At 52.5% G+C, this 14,508-nt stretch overlaps 2 long non-coding RNA genes, 7 other non-coding genes and 1 pseudogene across 59 annotated transcripts in view; all 10 read right to left on the bottom strand.

Moving 5' to 3' along the window:
- The window catches only part of LOC103351270 (uncharacterized), a 235,567-nt gene extending 224,166 nt beyond the window's left edge, over window positions 1–11,401 (bottom strand). For 41 of the 50 annotated variants that reach the window (XR_011380615.1, XR_011380616.1, XR_011380617.1 and 38 more), the window contains exons 1-8: window positions 11,355–11,401; window positions 10,556–11,138; window positions 9,278–9,405; window positions 9,097–9,139; window positions 5,996–6,125; window positions 5,558–5,602; window positions 4,202–4,312; window positions 3,771–3,814 (exon numbers count right to left, since the gene is read on the bottom strand). This is a non-coding gene — a long non-coding RNA (uncharacterized lncRNA). Of the gene's footprint in view, window positions 1–209; window positions 250–3,770; window positions 3,815–4,201; window positions 4,313–5,557; window positions 5,603–5,995; window positions 6,126–9,096; window positions 9,140–9,277; window positions 9,406–10,555; window positions 11,139–11,354 lie in introns of all 50 variants that reach the window. The other 9 variants (XR_011380571.1, XR_011380581.1, XR_011380583.1 and 6 more) reach the window with 8 other exon arrangements.
- LOC127483950 (small nucleolar RNA SNORD115) lies at window positions 481–561 on the bottom strand. The gene has a single exon (XR_007910741.1). It is a non-coding gene; the product is annotated as a small nucleolar RNA SNORD115 (small nucleolar RNA).
- LOC127483934 (small nucleolar RNA SNORD115) lies at window positions 2,290–2,370 on the bottom strand. The gene has a single exon (XR_007910725.1). It is a non-coding gene; the product is annotated as a small nucleolar RNA SNORD115 (small nucleolar RNA).
- LOC127483899 (small nucleolar RNA SNORD115) lies at window positions 4,052–4,132 on the bottom strand. Its single transcript, XR_007910690.1, has one exon. It is a non-coding gene; the product is annotated as a small nucleolar RNA SNORD115 (small nucleolar RNA).
- Window positions 5,846–5,926, bottom strand: LOC127483907 (small nucleolar RNA SNORD115). The gene has a single exon (XR_007910698.1). It is a non-coding gene; the product is annotated as a small nucleolar RNA SNORD115 (small nucleolar RNA).
- On the bottom strand, window positions 7,646–7,719 carry LOC127483988 (small nucleolar RNA SNORD115; annotated as a pseudogene).
- Window positions 10,837–10,917, bottom strand: LOC127483942 (small nucleolar RNA SNORD115). Its single transcript, XR_007910733.1, has one exon. It is a non-coding gene; the product is annotated as a small nucleolar RNA SNORD115 (small nucleolar RNA).
- Window positions 11,402–11,627: 226 nt separating the features above from the next.
- LOC127483900 (small nucleolar RNA SNORD115) lies at window positions 11,628–11,708 on the bottom strand. Its single transcript, XR_007910691.1, has one exon. It is a non-coding gene; the product is annotated as a small nucleolar RNA SNORD115 (small nucleolar RNA).
- Window positions 11,709–11,784: 76 nt separating this feature from the next.
- LOC103351271 (uncharacterized) overlaps window positions 11,785–14,508 on the bottom strand; it is a 153,485-nt gene continuing 150,761 nt past the window's right edge. For both annotated transcript variants that reach the window (XR_011380652.1, XR_011380653.1), the window contains 2 exons: window positions 13,128–13,708; window positions 11,785–11,888 (listed from right to left, as the gene is read on the bottom strand). This is a non-coding gene — a long non-coding RNA (uncharacterized lncRNA). The remainder of the gene's footprint in view (window positions 11,889–13,127; window positions 13,709–14,508) is intronic.
- Window positions 13,406–13,486, bottom strand: LOC127483930 (small nucleolar RNA SNORD115). Its single transcript, XR_007910721.1, has one exon. It is a non-coding gene; the product is annotated as a small nucleolar RNA SNORD115 (small nucleolar RNA).

The following is a 14,508-nucleotide window of genomic DNA, read 5'->3' as shown; positions in this document are numbered from 1 at the left end:
TGCCATCCCTTGCTTGACCCACGCCCCACCAGGTGTTTGTGCAAGCTCTTTCCCTTCCTCATAGTCCTAAGGGCACAGCTCACTCAGAAGCATAGCCCAATGCTGCATTGCTGGGTTTCCATAAGTCCAACCCTCAGGCTCATATCAGGGTGGTCTGTTCAGATCCTCTGATGCCCCACACAAGCCATAAGGTCCTGCCATCTACTCACCTGAGACCTGGGATAGAGGTCACACCATCAGCTTGGCTCACTGCAAGACATGAAAGGAATGTGGGGAGGAATCTCCAGTTCAGCCCCACAACTAAGCAGAGGGGAGCACACACCAAGCTAAAGGGGATTAGGTGTATCCTGCAGGAACTTCTGTTCCTTCCTGGTGACTGTATCTGGCCTAGGAGCCCTCAAAGTTTCTAGTCCCCAGGGTCTTACACCATGTAAGGTACCTTGCCACCCCAGGGTGCCCTTGACCCAGTGTCACTAGCTTGGGCCTCAGCATAATCCTATTGGGCATGATTTTTAAGTCATCATTATTCTTCAAGATACTATGAGGTCTCATCATTGATCCCACCCTAGCAACTACCCCATGGGAACATGTTGCTGCCATCCCACTACTAGGCTCTGATGGATTGGCTTACAGTGGAAGTTATTGATATTTTCTTCTCCAACGGGTCAGGCCCCATTGGCACATGGGCCACTGGGGCATTGACCACAGCCCCTGCACCCTGCACTGATTCTCAAAGGTTCTCCTGTGGCTACATCATCTGTGAGACAGAGAAGGGGACAAGTGTGAACATACAGCAGAGGCAGACTAGGATACAGTGGTTCCAGTACATGCCTTGGCCCATTTGACTCAGGTGAGGCTTCCCAGGTGCCTACACCCATTGATATGCTAGGGTTGAGCTAGTTCCACCCACCTCATCAGAAACGGATGTGCATCTTGGTTACTGGGACAGAGAGTACCACTTAGGCAAGACTGTCCTGCCAAAAGCAGCTGCCCCCACTGCCTCTTGCTGTCCCAAGACCCAGGTCCTGACTGGAAATCAGAATGGAGAAGTAAGCAAGGGCCTGGCCTTATTATCAGAGTTGTGGTCCTGCAAGACTTACACAAGGAGGCCGCCATGGGTTTTGGGCTTACCAACATGGTGCATTCCTATAGACCTCTACTTGAGGGGCAGGCTGTGTGCACACACCACATCCCAGGAGCTGAGTCTGTGCACCCTGCAGATACTTTCCTCCAGTGTTTATTGCTCACCTGATTATTGTACATATCACAAAGTTGGGGTACAGGTGCTGGGCTGAATCATGGCCCATTCTTTCATGGAGCTTTAGTGTTTACCATGGAGCAGCTAGAGCCCAGGTACTGAAAGCTTCCTACCATCCTCACTAAGCTCAGGTGAGTCCAAAGCCCACCCATGTGGCCTGCGAATGCCAGCCCCTGGATGAGGCAAGTTGTGAGGATGGGGCATGCCTGGCAGCACTAACAGGTTACATACCTCATTTGTATCAGCCCAATTATAGGGCACTGGCCTGAGCTTCCCTGCATCCAGGGCTCCAGTGGTCCCATCACCCACATAAAACTCCAAGACTGCTTGGAACATGTGGAGCCAGATAGCCTGCCAAACGGTCCTTGTTGCCAAGTGTGCCCATGACTTGGGACTCCTAGTGAATCTCAGCCCTGGTCCCACTCTGTGGCCTGATTCCCAGTGTCCACCCACTTCTGCCTACATGAGCTAGGGCAGCTGAAGTCCCAAAGGCCAAGTGATAACAGTGGCCTCAGGTGACCTCTCTTCATAGAAAAATTTCTATTATTCTATTGACTCCAAAATAGGCCCAGGGTTTTTCAAACAATCAATACATGAAAGACCTAAGGAGCACAGTTCAGACACATGCATGGCCTTGGGCTGCCTTCCTGTGTTTTCGTGGTTCCATCCCTGAGGCTCACTACAGGTGACCTGCCAGGACTCCCTGCTCCCCCACACATGCACAGTGACACCCTCCATCCACTCATCTAGCAAAACAGTCAAGATAGTGCCGTGGCTTGCAGCTTGTCTTGCTGAAAATCACAAGAGGCAGAAAGGAGCTGAGGAAGGATTCCATAGTGCAGCCCTGCAACATGTACAGCACGGAGTACAAGCCAAGCCCAGTGAGGACAGAGCTTGTGCAAATCCTGCACCAACAGCCTTTCCTATTGGGGACAGCATCATTACTTGGGAGGCCTTGATCTCCAATACGCAAAATCTCTCCTGGAGGAATCTGATTCTGCAAGCTCCCCTTGTACCACTGCCTCCAAGCTGGGCCTCAGCGTAATCCTATTGAGCATGATTTTCAAGTCATCATCTCTCTTTGAGACAGTATGAGGTCTCATCATCGACCCAACCCTAAGAACCACACAATGGGAAGCCCCTGGTGCCATCCCATCTCTAGGATCTGGATGGATTGGCTTACCTCAGGTACACATTGACATTTCCTTCACCAGTGAGTTTGCTAACTCCAGCTCATGGGCCACTGGGGCCTTGACCACAGCCTTTAAACCAAGGGCACTGGGGCCACAGGGGCTTCCTCAACTCAAATCACCTGCAGCATGGTGAGGGGACTGGGTGTGAAAAGACAGCAGGGGCATGATCTGGCTACATTGCTCCAGAGCACCATGTTACCCATTCAGCCCAAGTGAGGCTTCTCAGGAGGCTACCCGTGTAGATATGGAGCTCAGGCAGGCTACCACCTGTTTTCTCACAAACTGTTTGGCATATTGGTCACACTGCCAGAGTACTCTACTTGGGATGGGTCACCCTGCTGGAAGTGGCTTCCCCTACCATTTTTTCTGGCTGTTACCTGGCCTTACATGCAACTGCTGGCATGGCCTTCAAGTGGCAGACTGGTGGCATGAAATGCAACCAAGTCTTCCCTGGTGGGACCCAGGGCCTACCAACATGGCATCCCTTTCCAGGTCTTGGAGCTCATGTGCAGGCTATGTACAAGCATTACATCCAAGGAGCTATGCTTGTGCATCAGGGAGATACCTTCGTCTTATGGCAGCTACCCACAATAGTCCATATACATCCCTAAGGTGGGGAAAGGGCATCAGCCTGGGCCATGGCACACTCTTTAAAGGGACCTTGGTACCTCCAAAGAAGGAGCCCAGCCTGGGACCAGGAGATGTGCTCTGGTGTCCTTAATGGGCTCTACTCAGTGGAAGCCTACAAATGTGGCCTCTGTTTCCAATCCCTTGAAAAAGCAAGTGGCAAGGATGGTGCATGCATGGCACAACCCTGTAGGTGCCATGGACCACGTGTTGGCACACCCCTGACTACCAGCTTGAGCATTCCTGCTTACGAGGCTCTAATAGCTCTCTGACACACATAAAGCTGCCAGGCTTCTAGGCAGCTGCAGAGCCAGCCACCTTACCAAACCTTCCTCATTTCCTCAGTGTGGTTCATGACCCAGGTATCCTTGCAAATCTCAGCACTGCCCCCACTCTGTTGCTTGATCCTCAGTGTCTATACATGCCAGCAAGGCAACGCAGAGCAGCGGTTGCCCACCAAGGCTGAGTGGAGGCATTGGCTCCACATGAGCCCTTCCTCAGGAACCATTTCCACACTCTCTTGGCCCAACAGCAGGCCACAGGCTTAGGTTAGTTGATTTGCACCTCTGAAGCCTACAGATGCAAAGCTCAATCAGGAGAATGGCTATAGGTCCACTCCTCAGTCTGCAGTGGGGTTACCCACCAGACCCCTGTGGTCTCATACATCACAAATGACACCCTCATCCACTCACCTAGAACTCTTGTTGAAAGGTGCCAGGCCAGGCTGCTCATCTCCCTGAAAGACAGACGGAGACCAAGGTGCTGAGGAAGGAACCCCCAGTGCAGCTCTGCAACTTGGAAAGTAGAAAGCACACACCAAGCTCAAGGAGGAAAGAGCTTTTTCATATCATCCAAACAAGCAGCTCTGCCTGGGGCTCACATTCTGTCTGGGCAGCCTGCAGGTCCCCAGGTTCTCCTCCCCTGAAAGGCACATGGTTACCCCAAGATCCTCTTGCACCACTGTCACTAGGCTGGGCCTCAGCGTAATCCTATTGAGCATGATTTTTAAGTCATCATCTCTCTTCAAGACAGTATGAGGTCTCATCATCGACCCAGCCACAGGAACCACAGCATGGGAAGCCTTTGGAGCCATCTACTTCAGGACCCAGATGGATTGGCTTACCTGGGGCGGTCCAGGGGGCTGGCACCAGCAGCTCACGGTCCACTGAGGCTTTGATACAGCACTTGTCCCTGAGGCACTGGACCACACAGGGGCTTCTTTTCGTGACTTCATCTGTGGAAGAGGATAGGGTGGGTGTGAACAGACAGCAGGGACAGACTAAGTACACAAGCACTGGGACATGCTTTGGACATGTAGAGCCCAAGTGAGGCTTTCCAGGAGGCCTGTCATGTGGGTGTGGCTTGTTGGCAAGCTCCATCCACCTTTCCCAAGAACTGCTGGACATCTTGGTCACTGAGCTAGATATGGCTACTTGGGCTAGGTTACACTACAGGAAGTGACTTCAACCACTGCTCCTACCTATACCCAATTCCCTGGTTTCAGCCAGGATCTGGGCTATAAGGAGCAGGTATTGGCAAAGAATTGCGCTCAGAGGACTGGTCATATGAGATACACCAAAGGAGGCCATGGTGGGGTCCCAGGCTTAATAACAAATCATCACTGCACACGCCCAGGCATTCAGGTCTAGTTTGCATGCACACACTGGATTCCCCCAATTTTAGCTGTGTTCAGTGGAGATACCTTCCTCTGTGGTTCCAGTTCACCTCAGTCCTGTATATGTCTCAAAAGTGGAGTATGGATATTGGGCTGGACCATCATCTACCCCTAAGATGAGCCTTGCTACTTATCATGGAATAGTGGGAATGAGGGCCCAGAGGGAACTTTACTGGGCTCAACTCAGTCTGATGCCCACCCATGTGACACATGATTGAAGGCCCTTGGATGTGGAAATTGATCAGGATCTTGAATGCCTGGCAGCACCCCACAGGTGCCAGGGCCCATGTGTCAGCAACACTTGACCAGGTAGCTGATCGAGTGTCCCTGTGTTCTAAACACCGGTAGCCAGGCAAACCACTTAAAGGTCCAGGCTTCCAGGTACCTGCAAAGCCAGCTACCCCTCCAATATCCCTCTCTCTCCTTCTGTTTGTTCACATTGAGACCTGCAAACAAACCTAAGAAGTGCCTGCACTTGGAGGTCAGATCCCCAGTGACCACCCAATTCTTACCAAACCAGCAAGGCAACTCAGAGCCAGTGTAGCCAACCCTGGCCAAGTTGCAGCACTAAGGCAACGTGAATGTTCCCTCAGAAAACGTTTGCATTTCTTATCTGGCATGCACCAATAGAGGTACAGTAAAGATATTCTGGACATCAGAGCACAAAGTGCAGAGCTAAATAAGTAGCAGTGCTTGAGGCTGCCCTCCTGTGTTTCCGTGGGTCGATACCTCAGGTGTGACAGGTGACCCACCCAGCACTCCTGTAATCCTTCAAAGGCCCCTTAACTACCACCATCCACTCACCTGTGAAGTGGGTTGACAGGATGCCCTGCCATGCTGCTCTACTCACTGAAAGACAGAAGGGGAAGAAAGGAGCTGAGGAAGGAGCTCCCAGCACAGCCCTGCAACTGACAGTGGGGAGCACACACCAAGCCCAAGGAAGATGAAACTTGGGTGCATCCAACACGAGCAGTTTCTGCCTGTGGACTGTGTCCTGGCCTGACAGGCCTCAAGGTAACCAGTCTCCAGAGTCTCCTCCCCTGGAAGGTACCTGGTTATCCCAATGCCAACTTGCACCACTGTCACTAGGCTGGGCCTCAGTGTAATCCTATTGAGCATGATTTTTAAGTCATCATCTCTCTTCAAGACAGTATGAGGTCTCATCATCGACCCAACCTCAGGAACCATAACACAGGACGTCCTGACTCCACCCAAGCTCAGGGCCCTGATGGATTAGTTTACCATTGAAAGTCACGGATGTTTCCTACTCCAACAGGGATGGCACCTCCAGCTCATGGGATGCTTGGGCCTCGATCGCAGCTGTTGCCACCATGGCAGTGGAATATACAAGAGCTTCCTTTGATGATATCATCTGTGGACAGAGAAGACGATCACTGAACAGACAGTAGGAACAGTAGAGCACACTGGTTCTAAGGCATGCTTTGCCCCTACTGGTCCAGAAAATTGCCAGAAGCCCTCCCTCTAGTCATGGTGTCTTGGCAAGCTACCCTCACCTAGCTTCCCAACAGCTGGGCCTGTAGGTCACTGGTCCAAGAGGGCCACATAGGATGGGTCTCACTGAGAGATGTGGCATTCTCCACTGATTCTCCTGCCCCAGTGACTCAGGTCCAGGCCAGTACCTGGGCTGGACAAGCAAGCACTGGCACAGCCTTGGCATTTGAAAACTGATCACATGAGACACACAAAGGAGGCCCTCTTTTGGTCCTAGCCCTAGAAACATGGCATCCCAGTCCAGGCCAGGGTGCTGAGGGCCAGGCTGCATGCACAGACTGCGTCCTGGAAGCTCATTCTCTACCACTTGGAGATACATTCTTGCTGTGGTCACTGTCCCCTGGATTCACATACAAATCCCAAAGATGGTGCAGTCATGGGGCTGTACCATGGTGCAGTCCTCCCCTGGGGACTTGGAGCCTCCCATGGAGAAGAAGCCCATGCCCAGGAGGGTCTCTGGCATCCTTGAGGCACTCAACTAAGGCTGAGGTGCACTCATGTGGCCCTTGAGCAGCCGTCCCTGGTTGAGGCACTTAGTGGCATGTTGCTTGCCTGGCACAATTTTCTAGGTGCCATGGCCAGTGTGTTGGGATCCCCCTAACAGATATCAGCCTGAGCACTACTACAGCCTAGGTTCCAATGGATCCATGATCCACTGGAGTGAAGATTTCAGGCTGCCAGGCACCTCAGAGCTGGTTGCCCCACCAAACCTCCTCACTGATTTCGTGTTTTCCTTGGCCTGGGGCTCTGTACCTTGCTATACTTAGAGGCCTGTTCCCTAGATTCCGCACACATCTGGTCACACAAGCAGGGCAACCCAAAGCCACTGCAGCCCACGTAGGACTAGTTGGGGCACTGGAACCACATGAACACTCTCTCAGGGCTCTTTCCACTCCTCCATTTGCCCCTGCACCAGGCCATTGGTTCAAGTTGAGTTGTTCTGCACCTAAACTCAACGAGACTCGGCTTACTCAGGAGCACTGCCTGAGGCTGCCTTCCTGTTTCCCTCCAAGTCTACCCCTCAGGCTCCCATTCAGTGATAGTCCCGGATCACCTGTTGCCCTACACAAGCCAAATGACACCCTCCATCCATTCACTTAGAACCCCAGGTCTATGGGTGCCTTGTCAGTCAGCTCATCTCACTAAAAGGCATAATGTGTGAAAGGAGCTGATGAAGGAGCTCCCAGTGCAGCCCAAATCATACTAGGAAGCACACACCAAAGGAGGGAGGAACTTGGATTGCAACTAGAACAAGCAGCTGCTCCTACCTGCAGACTTTGACCAGGCCTCGGGGGCAAAAAGGTTTTCAAACTCCAGGGTCTCCTCCCCTGGAAAGCACCTGGTTATCCCAAGGTCCTCTTGACCCACTGTCAGTAGACTGGACCTCAGTATAATCCTATTGAGCATTATTTTGAAGTCATCATCTCTCTGCATACCCTCCCTCCCCTAGGGCCTGGATGTATTGGCTTACCCTGGGCATGCACAGATATTTCCTTCACCAATTGTGCCCACACCATTGGCTCATGTGCCGCTGAGTCCTTCACTATATCCTTTGCTCCCAGGGCATAGGATTCTGAAGGGTCTCCCTCTGCTAACATCATCTGTGCAAAGGGTGTTGGTGTGAATGACAGAGGGGCAGGTTAGGGTAAACTTGTTCCAGAGTGTACTTTGACCCCATTGGCTCATGTGAGACTTCCCAGGAGGCAATGCATAGGCATGGTTTATCAAGTAGTGCTGCCCACCTCACCCATAAACTGATGGACTTGTTGGTCATTGGGCAGGAAGGCAACTTCTGCCATGCTGTCATGACAGAAGCAGCTTTCCCATTGCTCCTTCCCACCTCAGCCACCAAAATCTGGATTGGTACCCCGGCTAGACAAGCAAGTGCTAGCACTGTTTTGCATCAGAGGACCAATAGCACAAGATGCACCAAGGAGTCCCTGGAGGGACCCAGGGCCTACCATATGGCATCTCCATCCAGGCTCTGGCACTTATGTGAATGTTGCATGAGCACATGGAACACTGTAGCCCATGCTGTGAATCTGGAGAGACCTTTCTATTGTCACTGCTCACTTATGTCCCATAGCATGCCGAAGATGGGGTACGGGAATTGGGCTTGGCAATGCCCTTCTCCTCCTGTGTGGACTTACTGCCTCAAAGGAGGAGTGAGAATCGCTAAAAGGAGAGGCCCTGGCATCCTTGCCTGGCTCAAATCAGTCTGAAGCCCACTCATGAGGCTAGGAAGGACAGCCTATGGAAGCAGCAAGTGGTGGGATGTGGCAAGTCTGGCACCACCCTGCAGGTGCTCTGGGTCAGGTGTCAGTACCCTGCAGAATGGTGCTTGTCCATATGTTCCCTATATCATAGGGTCCTGCGGCCTCTGACCCACATGAAATTCCCAGGCTGCTAAGCACTTGCCGAGGTAGCTGCCCTGCCAAACCTCTCTCCCTGCTTTGGTTTTTTTCCTCATCCTGGGACTTGTAAAGAGTCTGAGAACTACTCCTACAAAGAGGCCTGATCCTCAGTGTCTACAAATTCTGGCCACACCAGCAAAGCAACCCAGAGCTGCTGCAGTGCACCTAGGACATGTGGGGAACTTGCCCCACATGTGTCCCAGTCAGGTACCGTTGCCATCCTTGCTTGACCTATATCCCACCAGGTGTTCATGCAAGCTCTGTATCTCAAGGTCCTAAGGGACACAGCTGACTCAGACTGGGCACAAGGCTGCACTGCTTCATTTCCATGGGTCCAACCCTCAGCTCATATTAGGGTGATCTGCTCTGGCCCTTTGATCCCCCAAACAAGCCATATGGCCCCCGCCATCTACTCACCTGAGACCTGGGGTACAGTTTACAGCATCACTCTGTTGTTTCACTGCAAGACAAAGAGAATGAAAAGTCATCATCTCTCTTCAAGATACCATGAGGTTTCATCATTGACCCAACAGAGGAACCACCCCACGGGAACATGTTGCCGCGACCCTACTTCCAGGGCTCTGATGGATTGGCTTACAGTGGGCAGTCATTGACATTTTTGTCTCCGACGGAGCAGGCCGCACCAGCTCATGGGCCACTGGGGCCTTGACCACAGCCCCTGCACCCTGACACTGATTCTCAAGCGTTCTCCTGTGGCGACATCATCTGTGAGACACAGAAGGGGACAAGTGTGAACACACAGCAGAGGCAGACTATGATACAGTGGTTCCAGCACATGCTTTGGCCCCTTTGAGCCAGGTGAGGCTTCCCAGGTGCCTACTCTCATAGACGTGCTGGGGTTGGGCTAGTTCCAACAACTTCATCAGAAATGGCTGGACCTCTCGGTTACTGGGACAGAGAGTGCCACTCAGGCAGGACCGTGCTGCTGGAAGTGGCTGCCCCCACTGCCCCTTCCTGCCCCGCCAAGACCCAGGTCCAACTGAGAATCAGAATGGACAAGTAAGCAAGGGCCTGGCTTAAGCATCAGAGTTGTGGTCCCACAAAACTTACACAAGGAGGCTGCCATGTGTCCTGGGCCTACCAACATGGTGTCATCTTAAAGATGCAACACTCAGGGCCAGGCTGTGTGCACACACTGCATCCCGGGAGCTGAGGTTGTAAACCCTGGAGACAACTTTCTCCAGAGGTCACTGTCCACCTGACTACTGTACACATCCCAAAGATGGGGTATGGGCAGAGGGCTGGATCAAGGCCCACTCTTTCATGGAGCTTTAGTGCTTTCAAAGAATGAACTAGAACCCAGGGCCTGGAGGGCCCCTATCATCTTTGTTAGCCTCAAATGAGTCCGAGGCCCACCCACACTCCCTGCGAATGCCAGCCCCTGGATGAGGCAAGTTGTGAGGACAGGGTGTGGTGCTGGCAGCATTAACAGTTACATACCTCATTTGTCATTAGCCCAATTATAGGGCACTGACCTGAACTTCCCTATATCCTAGACTCCAGTGGCAACACCAGCCACATAAATCTCTGAACGGCCTGGAACATACAGAGCCGGTTACCCTGCCAAACTTTCCTTGCTGCCGCACTGTGCCCATGGCTTGGGTCACCTAGTGAATCTGAGCAGTGGTCCAGCTCTGTGGCCTGATTCCCAGTGTCCACCCACTGCTGCCTATAACAGTAAGCAGCTCGAGCAGCTGAAGCCCACAGAGGCCCAGGGATGGCAGTGGCCTCAGGTGATACCTCTTTATGGAACCATTTTCAGTACTCATGCTCAATCCCTGTGGCTTACTACAGGTGACCTGCCAAGACACCCAGCAGCCTCACACATGCCCAGTGACACCCTCCATCCACTCACCTAGCACCACAGGCGAGAAGGTGCCCCACTTGGCAGCTCGTCTCACTAAAAGATACAAGGGGCAGAAAGGAGCTGAGGAAGGATCCCCTAGAGCAGCCCTGCAAATCATACAGCAGGGAGTACACACACCGTGAGGAAGAGCTTGTGCACATCCTGCACCAGCAGCCTTTGCTGCCTGAGGATGACATCATTACCTGGGGGGCTGCAGTCTCCAGTCCCCAGGATCTCCTCCTGGAAGGAACTTAATCATGAAAAGCCCCTTGCTTCGCTGACACTAGGCTGAGCCTCAGCGTAATCCTATTGAGCATGATTTTCAAGTCATCATCTCTCTTCGAGACAGTATGAGGTCTCATCATCAACCCAACCCTAAGAACCACACCATGGGAAACCCCTGGTGCCATCCCACCCGTAGGATCTGGATGGATTGCTTACCTCAGGTAGACAGTGACATTTCCTTCACCAGTGAAGTTGGCAGCACCAGCTCATGGGCTGCTAGGGACTTGACCACAGCCCTTACCCCATGAGCACTGGAACCCACAGGGACTTCCTCAGCAGACATCATCTGTCATGGTGAGGGGACCAGCTGTAAACAGACAGCAGGGGCATGATCTTGGTATGCTGCTCCAGAGAATCATTTTCCCCATTCAGCTTAAGTGAGGCTTCTCAGGAGGCTACCCTTGTAGATGTGGGGAGATCAATCAGAAGCATGGCCATAGGTTCACTCCTCAGGCTCCTGGGGGTTACCCGCCAGACCCCTGTTACCTCACACAAACCCAAATGACACCCTCTGTCCACTCACCTAGAACACTTTTTGAAGGATGCCCCACCAGGCAGTTCATCTTTCTGAAAGACAGAAAGGGATCAAGGACCTGAGGAAGGAGCCCCAGTGTAGCTGCAACTTGGAAAGCAGAGAGCACACACCAAGCTCAAGGAGGAAAGAGCTTTTTCAAATCATGTAGAAGCAGCAGCGTTGCCTGGGACCATGTTCTGGAGAGCCTGAAGGTCCCAGGTTCTCCTCCCCTGAAAGGCACATGGTTACCCCAAGATCCTCTTGCACCACTGTCACTAGGCTGGGCCTCAGCGTAATCCTATTGAGCATGATTTTTAAGTCATCATCTCTCTTCAAGACAGTATGAGGTCTCATCATCGACCCAGCCACAGGAACCACAGCATGGGAAGCCTTTGGAGCCATCTACTTCAGGACCCAGATGGATTGGCTTACCTGGGGCGGTCCAGGGGGCTGGCACCAGCAGCTCACGGTCCACTGAGGCTTTGATACAGCACTTGTCCCTGAGGCACTGAACCACACAGGGGCTTCTTTTCGTGACTTCATCTGTGGAAGAGGATGGGGTGGGTGTGAACAGACAGCAGGGACAGACTAAGTGCACGTTACTACGACATGCTATGGACATGTAGAGCCCAAGTGAGGCTTTCCAGGAGGCCAGTCATGTGAGTGTGGTCTGTTGGCAACTCCACCCCCCTTGCCTGAGAACTGCTAGACTTCTTGGTCACTGAACTCGAGAGGGTTACTTAGCCTGGGTTACACTACTGGAAGTTACTTCCTCCACTGCTCCTTCCTGAACCCGATTCTCAGGCTTTAGCCAGGACCTGGGTGGTGCAACCAAGTACTGGCACAGAATTGCGCTCAAAGGATTAGTCACATGAGATACACCAAGGGAGCCGGTGGTGGGGTCCAGGGCCTAATAACAAGTCACCACTGCACACGCCCAGGCATTCAGGTCTAGTCTGCATGCACACACTAGATTCCCCCAGTCTAGCTGTGTTCACTGGAGACATCTTCCTCCTGTGGTTCCAGTCTACCTTAGTCCTGTATATGTTGAACTACAGGCGGAGGTCTGGACTATCGCCTACCTCTAACATAAGGCCTTGCTGCTTATCATGGAGCAGACGAAATAAGGGTCCAGGAGGGGTCCTTGCATTCTAGCTGGGCTCAACACAGTCAGCTGCCCACCCATGTGACCCACATGCCAGCCCATGGATGAGTCAAGAAGTAGGATGGCTCATTCCTGGAAGCACCCCACAGATACCAGGACCTATGTGTCAGCAAACCCCTGACTGGGCACCAGCCTGAGTGTCCCTGTGTTGTACACACCAGTAGCCAGGCAACACACTGAAGCTCCAGGCTGTCAGGCACCTGCAAACCTGGCTACCCCTCCAATGTCCCTCTTTCCTTCTGATTGTCCTCATGAGACCTCCAACCAAACCTAAAAAGTGCCCCCACTCAGAAGACAGATCCCCAGTGACCACCCAATTCTTACCAATCCAGCAAGGCATCTCAGAGCCAGTGCAGCCCACCCAGACCAAGTGGCAGCACTGAGGCAACATGAATGTTCCCTCAGGAAATGTTTGCATTTCTTGCTTGGCCCCACACCAGTAGAGGTTCAGCTAAGGTATTCTGGACATCAGAACACAAAGTGCAGAGCTAAATAAGTAGCAGTGCTTGAGGCTGCCCTCCTGTGTTTCCATGGGTCCACACCTCAGGTGTGACAGGTGACCCACCCAGAATTCCTGCAACCCTTCAAAGGCCCTTTAACTACAACCATCCACTCACCTGTGAAGTCTGTTGAAAGGTTGCCCCACCAGGCTGCTCTACTCACTGAAAGACAGAAGGGGAAGAAAGGAGCTGAGGAAGGAGCCCCCAGCATGGCTCTGCAACTGACAGCACAAACCAAGCCTAAGGAAGAAGAAACTTGGTGCATCCGACATAAGGAGTTTCTGTCTATGGAGTATGTCTTGACCAGTGAAGCCAGGAAGTGGCCAGTCCCCAGAGTCTACTCCCCTAAAAACACCTGGTTATCCCAGGGTCTTCTTACACCATTGTCACTAGCTGGGCCTCAGGGTAATCCTATTGAGCATGATTTTTAAGTCATCATCTCTCTTCAAGACAGTATGAGGTCTCATCATCGACCCAACCTCAGGAACCACTACAAAGGACATCCCTTCACCAACCAAAATTCAGGACCTTCATGGATTAGTTTACCATTGGAAGTCATGGATGTTTCCTACTCCAACAGGGATGACACTTCCAGCTCATGGGCTGCTTGGGCCTCAATCACAGCCCTTTCCACCCTGGTAGTGAAACTCACAGGGGCATCATTTGGTGACATCATATATAGACAGGGAAGGTGACAACTGTGAACAGACAGTAGGAACAGTAGAGTACACTGGTTCCAATGCACGCTTTGGCCCTACCAGCCCAGTTTCAATTCCTAGGAGCCCACCCTCTAGGCGTGGCATTTTGACAAGCTTCTCCCACATCACGTGTGGATGGCTGGACCTGTTGGTAACTGGACCAAGAGGGACACATAGGATGGGTCTCACTGAGAGATGTGGCTTCCCCCAATGCTCCATCCTGCCCCAGTGACCCAGGTCCAGGCCAGTACCTGGGCTGGACAAGCAAGCACTGGCACAGCCTTGGCGTTTGAAAACTGATCATGTGAGACACACTCAAGGAGGCCCTCTTTTGGTCCTAGCCCTAGAAACATGGCATCCCAGTCCAGGCCAGGGTGCTGAGGGCCAGGCTGCATGCACAGACTGCATCCTGGAAGCTCATTCTCTACCACTTGGAGATACATTCCTGCTGTGGTCACTGTCCCCTGGATTCACATACAAATCCCAAAGATGGTGCAGTCATGGGGCTGTACCATGGTGCAGTCCTCCCCTGGGGACTTGGAGACTCCCATGGAGAAGAAGCCCATGCCCAGGAGGGTCTCTGGCATCCTTGAGGCACTCAACTGAGGCTGAGGTGCACTCATGTGGCCCTTGAGCAGCCATCCCTGGTTGAGGCACTCAGTGGCATGTTACTTGCCTGGCACAGTTTTCTAGGGAATACCTGGTTGGGATCCCCCTACCAGGTATCAGCCAGAGCAATAGTGTAGCCTAGGCTCCAGCTTAACCACCACCCACGTGAATTTCCCAGGCTTCCAGGCAAA

The sequence above is a fragment of the Oryctolagus cuniculus genome, chromosome 12, assembly GCF_964237555.1.
Source record: "Oryctolagus cuniculus chromosome 12, mOryCun1.1, whole genome shotgun sequence".
Taxonomy (NCBI): domain Eukaryota; kingdom Metazoa; phylum Chordata; class Mammalia; order Lagomorpha; family Leporidae; genus Oryctolagus; species Oryctolagus cuniculus.
This window is presented reverse-complemented; position numbering and strand designations above follow the sequence as displayed.